Source organism: Grammomys surdaster, unplaced genomic scaffold (assembly GCF_004785775.1).
Source record: "Grammomys surdaster isolate TR1022 unplaced genomic scaffold, NIH_TR_1.0 262, whole genome shotgun sequence".
In the NCBI taxonomy this organism is placed as follows: Eukaryota; Metazoa; Chordata; class Mammalia; order Rodentia; family Muridae; genus Grammomys; species Grammomys surdaster.
The window spans coordinates 5,583,297-5,591,896 of record NW_021604703.1 but is presented as its reverse complement, the minus strand read 5'-3'; positions in this window follow the sequence as shown (position 1 = coordinate 5,591,896).

The following is an 8,600-nucleotide window of genomic DNA, read 5'->3' as shown; positions in this document are numbered from 1 at the left end:
GGCTGATGTCCTGGGGCAGCTGAGACAGACTAGATATGGAGAAGCTATGTTCCCTCAACAGCAAGGGGCCCCAGTGTCCTCTTTGGAAGAGTCTGTGGGTTAGGGAGGATGGTGCTTTCTGGAAGCTTCTCTGTAAAGCATCCAGTGTGTGCACCTGTTTCCAGAGCTTTGTCAAAAACCAACTGTTCTCACTGTCCTGGTAGGGGGTGTCTCCCTGCAGCCTGTTCTGGCCAGAGGATAACAGCCCACCCCAGATGAACAGCACAACTATGATGGGTGGGAGTGGGGTGACAAAGGCTAAGAGGATGAGGAACCTATAATGGTTCTTTGACAACTCTTTGACCAGGACATCTTTCTTAGCTTCCTCTAGCAGGGGTCTATTTCTGGCCCAGGAGGTGAGTCTGCAGGAGCTTGGAATCTGCCCAGCCCATTCCAGCCTGAGCGGAGGCTGCAGGCTCAGTGGTTTCTGAGCTGGGACTAGCTGGGCCCTGGTGTCTGGGAGCAGGATCTTCTCAGGAGTCTGCAGACAAGGGGATGTGCGTGTTGTTGCTGGGATACGGTTGAGCCTGGGGAAGCTTGGCCCAGCTGCTCACTGGCGATGGCATTGATTTTTACCAAAGGGTTGTGCTGTCTCAGTGGCTTTGAGGTGCTTGTGTTTGGGCAGGCCTGGAGCCTGGGAGCTAGGGCTGGCTACAAGGAGGCCTCAGACCCCAGCAGGGAGCTGAGCACTGAAGGATGTAGGGGAAAACTTTTAGGGATTGTTATCTTTGAAGGAGAGCCTTCTTTGGCCATCAGTCTTTCATGCAGCATTTTCTCTGTGCCAGGCATCAGGGTGGCATGATAAATACCCCCTCCACAGCCCACCTTCTGGCTGAGGAAGCTGAGGCTCTATACTTTACAGCGATGGCTCTCAATCTTCCTAGTACTGTGACCCTTTAATACAGTTCCTCACGTTATGGTGACCTCAACCATAAGATCATTTTCATTGCCATTTCATAACTGTAATCCAGCTACTGCTATGAATCAAGACATAAATATCCAATATGCAGGATATCTGACATATGACCCCTGTGAAAGGGTCTTTTAACCTCCAAAAGGGTCACAACTCACAGGTTGAGAAACACTGCCTTACAGCATAGTAGAATGGCTTGAGGGGAAGCAACTGATTATCTATTTTAGAATGATTTTGAAGCTAGGAGTTTAAAGGTTCCAAGAAAAAAATGATAGTTGCTTCAGAAAGCAGAGAGGTTAATTACCCAGGTTTGCTCATTACAGACCACAGGAGCTATCCCACCACCCCAGAACTTCGTACGATTATCATGTGTCTGATAGAAAAAGACGGAAAGCAGGGCACAGTGGGCATGCCTTTAATCCCAGTACTCAGCGGATGGACGGTGAGTTCAAGGTCAGCCTTGGCTGGGGTTACACAAGACCCAATCTCAGAACAAAATGGAATGAAGCCGACACGGGGATAGCAAGGTCAGCTGATGATTAGGCTGGGTGACCTCACTTCACTTCTCTGAGTCTTTTCTCCTCTGTAATGTGAGGGTGTCGAAAATTGTTCAGAGGGTTGTTGAAAGAAGGAAACAGAAGGAAGGATGGGCCATTTGAAACAGCAGCACCGCATCCACAGTAAGGACAGGAGACGTGCTAGGGTTTGTCTTCGTAAAAGATATATGCTGAGATCATTAAAAGGTGATTAAGATACAGTGGCATCGTGTGGGCGGGTGTCCTGGGCTTTTCTGTGTTCCCCAGGTTCCTGATTAATCACATGGAGGCTTATTTATTTATGAATTAGTTCCTAGGCCTTACACACTGGTTTGTTTCCCAACTAGCTCATAACTCAACTTTATACCATCCTACGTCTGCCACATGGCTGGTTACCTCTCCTCAGTTTCATACCTCTGACTTCTGTGTTGCATCTAGCCTCAGGTGGGAAATCCTGCTGCCTGACCATTTCCCTGAGTTCCTCTCTCTCTGTGTCGGACGTCCCACTTTCTTATCCTGCCTCAGCTTATTGGCTGTCAGATTTTTATTGACAGATGATGCTTTTACACAGAGCATGGTCTACAGACACAAGCAGACAGATTGACTTCAGGAAGAAACAGAGAAGACAGTCATGTACACAACAGAGCGAAAGAGAGTGCCGGAGAGAAATTCACTTGTCCACACTGTGGTACTTAGCCGTCCAGGCTTTGGGACAGTGAGAGAATAATTTTGTTTTCTGAGTCGCCTACTAATGAGTTTTTGCATTGGCAACCCCAGCACCCTGATACAAGTGAGTATTCCTACCACACTCAGTTTGATCTCGGCGCTCAGGCTGGACAGTACATAGCAGGCTCTGCTCAACCTGGACAGTACAGGCTTTGGAGGAAAGCACGTGGATCTGCAGAAAGACAGAAGCCAGTAAAAACCTCACCGGAATCCTCTGTGCTGAGTGAGTGTGGTTTCCTGTGGCATGACTGGGGAGAGAGTCTGAAGGAGGAGTGAGAGTTTGTCATATGCAAATGTGCTCATTTCCATATCATTCCATTGTCATTTGCATTCTGAACTCAACAGCATGGGTAGGAATCTGTGCTTCTGTCCTAAAATGCCATCCAAGGCCCATGTCCCAGCCAGACATAGTGGTGCTTGTTTGTACTCTCAGCACTCAGAAGGCAGAGGCAGGAGGATGAGTTCAAGGCTAGTCTAGGACACACAGTGAAAGCCTGTCTCAAGAAGAAAAAGCTGGTGGTGCAGCTTATCAATCAATCATCAATCAATCAATCACGTGTCTAGCTTCTATGGCGTCCACGGTTTGATCCCAGTACCGAGAAGAAAAACAAAACAAAACAAAGTTCACACTACAGATATAAGCCCAAGGTCAAAGATATTAGTTGTAGTTTTCAACCTTTTGAACTCAGTAAAATTCACCTGCCTATGACAGGAAGGAAGGTTCCAAGGACTGGGGCGATGGCTCAGCTGGTGAAGTACTTGCTGCCAAACACGAGGACTTGTTTGGATCCTTAGCAGCTACCCATAAGGCAGGGCACAGTGGCAGATGTCTATAGCCCAGGGCTAGAAGGACAGGAACAGGAGGATCCCTGGAGCTTGCTGGCCAGCTGCTATAGCCAAACAACGTCCTGGTTCAGTGGGAGATCCTGCCCTCCCACAAAAAGAAAAAAAAAAAAAGGAAGACATCTGATGTTGACCTCTGGTCTCCACACATATTTGTGCGCACACACATACAGGTAATACAAATAAACATGTACACACACACACACATTTAAAAAGAAAGAAAGAGAGGGGAGAGAGGGAAGGAGGGAGGGAGAGCAAGAGGAGGATCCTGGCTGTAGAAAGATAGCTTTTCCCTCTTCATGGGGGCCCCTGCTACACACTGTGTCTGCAACCCATTGGACATTCCTGTTCGTTGTGAGATTTCACTATTACACACCACACTGGAGAGAGCAATCTTGCATAGGCCCCCTTGGGCACACAAGCAAGATTTTTCTCGCCAGGGTAGATATGAAGAACTCCAGCCTCGTGGGGTGTGTGGAGTGTTAATTTTCATTTTAATAGAATTTTCTTTGAGACTCATCCTTTTAATGACAACTGAAAACTCAGAGGAGGGCCAGTGGGACCCCTGGCCTGATACCTGTGATGGAAGATGGGACCCGTCATCCCCTCAGCCGGGAAAGTACTATGGGTGTGAGTGTGTTACAAGGCCCTTCCTCATACCTTCAGATAATGATGGGGAAACCCATATTATCCTCTTTAGGGATGTGATGATCCCTGAGCATGAGAGAGGGGAGAGGGGGTAGGAGGTGAGAAATGAGACAAAGAAAAGCCGCTAATGCTGAAGCTAAAAGCTGTAGCCTGGACTGCCTGGGCAGAGGAGCCTCTACCTTTAATTTAGGTCCTTAACAATCCTCCCTTCTAGCTTGTGCTACGTTTGATAATTGCTATTCTGCCTAAGTGAATCCAGGGCAGGGTCTGGTGATTGCGTTTATTCCACCGCCCATCCCCCATGTGTCCATCCTGGATCCCTATGATGATGAAATAGAGAATTCCAACACTTGACCCTGATGGGGGCCTGACCCCACATCTCCTCTCTCTTTTTTGTTTTTTCTCTTCCTCCTCTTTCACCTCCTCTTCCTCCTTCCCTCTTACAACAGGCTCTCCTGTAGCTCAGTTGGCATCAAACTTGCTATGGAGCTGAAGATGACCTTGGACTGTTGAGCCCACGGCCTCTACCTCCTAAGTGCAGGAATTACAGGTGGGCAGATGTGCTTTATGGGGTGCTGAAAAATCAAATTCTGGGCTTAGAACAACCTAGGCAAGTTTACCAACTAACCCCCCCCCTCAAAGGGAGGTGGGAGCTCCAGATAGCAGGACTAACCCCGATAACTGGGAAGATAAGGACGTGAGGCTGCTTCCCAGGGCTTCGAGGTGGGCTGGAGATGAGAGGGAGGGTGGAACTCTGACGTGGGTCCTCAGGACCCGGGCTGAACTCAGGGCAGGAGAAGTCACTGGGAAGCAGGGACAGGGCTGCAGTCTGGTTTGCAAGAAGGGAAGCCTCTTTGAGTTGGAGGTGAGATACAATGGGAACCCACAGCCTGCCTGGGGTTCTAGGATGTGACCGGGCATTGAGATCAGAGCTAGGGGCAGCCTTAGAAGTCAATGAGGACCAGACGGATGTCCAGGTGTGGGGGATGCAGATGGCATGCTCTGGCTGTGGTATGGTCACAGCTTCATGCAGAACTGGCCTAGGGTTCTGCTCTCTGCTTTCTGGTCTACAGATCTAGACCTTTATCCCTGAGCCAAAGGGACTGCAGCCATAAGGTCTCCCAAATCCTCATCTCTCTTCTTTCAGTTCCGGTAGGCCCTACGTGGCCAGCTGGTATTCATCGGCTCTTTCTGCAAACAGCTTGTATCTGCCCAGACCTTGGTTCTGTGTACAGATAAGATGGCCTTCACATCCGCACTAACAGAAAGGAGTGGGCTACAGCAATTGACCCGACCTGCGGGTCCTAGTTATTCGTGGGGGCGAGGAGGACCGCAACCTGAAAAAAGAACGGGCGGGAGAGAAGAATGGACTCAAGGAAGCAATTGCTTGTCAAGAGTCATGTATTCAAATGCAAAGCGCTTTTTTATAGTATGCTTTACAAAGGGAGGGGATAAGAGGGGCCAGGTGGTGGAAAAATACAGAATCTTCATGGCCTGTGCCCTGAAACATTTCATGGTCTACACGGTACACTGCCTTGAATTATGATCTACCTGCTATTCTTCAGAAGATATGACACACTGCTTGCCAAGCAGGATCTTGCGGTTGCCAAGCTGCAGGGGACATTGTGCAGGTGGGGAAAGGTAGGGGGTGAGGGTAAGGGCGAGGGTCCTGGCTTCTGGCATCTCCCCCTTCTCTGTTTAGTTAGAGAAGCCATCTTATGATCAATCCCAACTATGTGAATTTCGAATTTGGAAGTCTAATTATGGGGGTCTTGGACAAATTCACAACCCCAAAACATTGATGTGAGATGAGTCACATCGATGGTCGAAGGATTTAGGCTGTCGACGATGGGCAACGTCAAGGGACCCCGAGGTGGGTGAAAGGAAGGTGAGGGCCTTGTCTTAGGCCATGTAGGCTGCACCCACTCCCAGCACCACGCACTCCTTTTCGGCTGCATTGGGTGGGCCCCTGGGAAGTGGACCTACAATTATCCCGTCATTGGGCTAACTCACAGCCATCCTAGTCCCTTGTAAATGTTCAAGTTACCAGCCATTTGTCAGTTTGGGGTGTAATATTGTCATAAAGGAAGGCTCCCCAATGTTAGCGGGCCACATCAAGGGCGGCCTTGGTTTAGGAAAAAGCCAATTTTTGTTGGGGTGATCAAGAGGCCAGGCTCCCTAGCGTGAGAAACGAGTGGAGAGCCAGGCATACCAGGAACTCTTCTGGAGGGCGTGAAAGTCTAGGGGTCGACCGTAGGGGGAGGCAGGGGAGCTGGCAGCTGTGTCAGTCTCCTGTGGAATCACTTCTGGATCTTCAATTTTCAGCTGATGGTAATGAACTTCGACCGGCAGAATCAACCTGGTTCTTAACAAAACTTGTGAGATGGTTAAAGGCCCAGGGGCCAAACGAGAGAAGCAAAAGAATGCCAACAAAGGGTCCTAATTTACTAAGCAACAGGGTGGTGAGCCAAGGAGAGGTAGAGAACCAATTTTGATACCATGACTCTCGTTGTTCTCTGGCTTTTTTTCTTTCTTCTAAACTCCTTTTGACCTTGTCCAGGCTATTTTGGACAAGGCCTGTCTTATCGAAGTAAAAGCAACACTCTTCTCTGAGGGCCACGCAGAGACCCCCTTCCTTAAGGAAGACAAGGTCAAGTCCTCTCCTGTTTTGTAACACCACCTCAGAAAGGGAAGCCACAGAATCCTTAAGATCTTGTACTCCTTCCCTCAAATTATTTAAATCTTTATCAATGAGGGATTGGAGATGAGCATAATGATTATTGGAAGTCACCAAGGAAGCTATACCCGTGCCTGCACCAATGGCACTAATTCCTAGTATAACAGACAAGGTGAGGGCAGTCAGGGGTTCTCTCTTGGTTCTTAGAGAAGATCCTTGATCTATAATATTAAGGAAGGACTCCAGATCATGTATAAAAAAATGTGGGAGAATGGTAACAATTACACAATAATCTCGGGAATGTAAAAAACTGGGATTAAATATATAAGGGGTCAAGCCAGAAGCACAGGCAAAATATGTACCATTAGGTGCCAGAGTATATAAAAAGGGAATGATAATAGCAGAACTGTTGGGTCCTTGGGGCCATGTCAGGTCCTGATGGCCCAGGTGTGCACAAGCCACTCCCTTTACACCTATGGGGCAGTCAAGCAATTTCTCATGATCCTCAAGGGACAGGATGTGGGGTTGCTGGATGGGGATGTGACAAACCTAACAGCCAGAAGTGACTGGGTTACAGCAGGAGACTCTCCTGTTTTCGCAGGTCCTCTCAGGCTGGTTCTCCTCCTGGTTTCAAGGCAATGCGAGATCTCAGACCACGTGAGGTGTAGGGTGGGATCTAGCAGAGGTATAGAAAGGAGTCCCCACTGTCAGTCTAGGGGCATATGAGGCTATGCCGGTGAGGGCTGCAGGGTAAAATGATGGGGGTTACACTCATCATGGCCTCCAGTTAGAGCCATGGCTTGTGCTCACTGACCAATTCTGATATTCTACAGACTAGTGGGTGGGTGGTGGAGGGTGGAGGGGATATGGTTGGTGACTCCTGACAGCCTCCTGAGGATCTAGAGGGGCTTCAGCAGAGATAAGCCATGGTATCAGAGGAGCAAGATGAGAGGCCACCAGCAGGGACAGCAGTCGAAGAAGACGAAAGACGGTCCTGTAAGTGACCGGCCTGGAAATCACATGAGGTCCAGTCCCTCAGTTCCTGAGGATGATATTGGCAGTGCTGTTCCTTCCAACGGACTGTCTTCAGTGTGTGCTGTGCTCTGCAGCTCTATCTGAGTTGCCTTGTCTCTCTGTTGACACCTGGGGTCCGTAGCGCTCCAGCCTGTGCTCTGATGGGCTGAGAGCCCCTGCTCGGGAACATGGACAGGGAGAGGGGACCTGAAATCCCCCGGCTGTTGGCCCAGTGGGGGAGCCATTAACCTTTTCACTAATGATCTGAATGGCCAAGGATGAGGACATGTCCATTAGAGTCTGGATTAGCACAGAGGCCATTAGAACATCTCATTAGAGGGGAAATGTCAGGGGGTGACCAGGCTGCCAGGGAGAACCGTAGAGATGGTGGAGGGTCTGAAAGAGCTACTTTCTAGGAGAATCTAGATGCTAAGTTCAGCCTAGAGGACTTTGGGGAGGTTGGTGTCACCCTGGTCTGGCCAACCTGCCCAGGTTGTTAACCATGACCATCTAGTTCCTCAGACCAGCCTTCGGCAACAAGTAGTCTCTTAGTCTGTTTTCTGTTGCTATAACTGAGTGCCACAGACTGGAACATTTATAGAGGATAAAGGTGGGATTGGAGACATGAATTAGTGGCCAAGAGCACTTGCTGTACAAGCATAGAATTTAGATGCCAGCACACATGTAAAGAGCCAGGCGTGGCCACATACCATGCTTGCCACCCTGGTACTTTGTGTTGAGGTGCTGGGGGAACAAAAGGAGCTTGATGGCCACCAGCCTAGCATCAGGTTCTGAGAGAGACCCTGTCTCAGAGAAATGAGGTAGAGAGAGATAGAGAATGATACCAGATAACCTCCTCTGACCTTCAGATGCATGAGTAGGCATATATACCTGCACATACATGTGCGTGTGCACTGCAATACGTGTACCACGTTCATACACATACATGTTCTCTCCGTGTGTCTCTCTGTCTCTTCCCCTTCCCCCACAGTCATGAACAAATGCGCTATTTAATGTGTGAACTTGAACTCCAAGGAAAGAGCTCTGACACCTGATGAGGACCTCTTTACTAGAACACCACCACAGAGATCATGCAAGCATGCCAGCTTGGGTGTAGCTGGTCTTTGCTACTTTGTGGGTTCTTCTTTCTCCACCCTGTATTTCCCTGGTTTCACTCCCAACACTAGATAGAAGAGAGACAAGG